Below are 340 nucleotides of genomic sequence, written 5' to 3' on the forward strand. Positions count from 1 at the left end.
TAGTAGTGGTTTTACTTTTTTTTTCCACAATGAAGGTGTTGCTCTGGCTCACCGTGGGTTTTGTTTTGGTCTTTTTGTCCTCTAAAATCAGAGGCAGCGACTGCTGAATGGTCCTTACGTTAGCATTTGTAGATGTAGAGTATCCTCTGAGTTTGTCAATTACAGTCACACTTTCTGACAGCTTGTAAGCCAAATCAATGTGCAACTTTCTCAGATGATTACTGCAACAAACAAAATTAAAATATGCTCCCCTGCACTAACCTCTGATTCGAGGGGCACAAGATACAGAACGCTAGCTTGTTAATTCATAAATTAATTTAAGTTATATGGAGGACGTAAA

Source organism: Phalacrocorax aristotelis, chromosome 13 (genome assembly GCF_949628215.1).
Source record: "Phalacrocorax aristotelis chromosome 13, bGulAri2.1, whole genome shotgun sequence".
Taxonomy (NCBI): domain Eukaryota; kingdom Metazoa; phylum Chordata; class Aves; order Suliformes; family Phalacrocoracidae; genus Phalacrocorax; species Phalacrocorax aristotelis.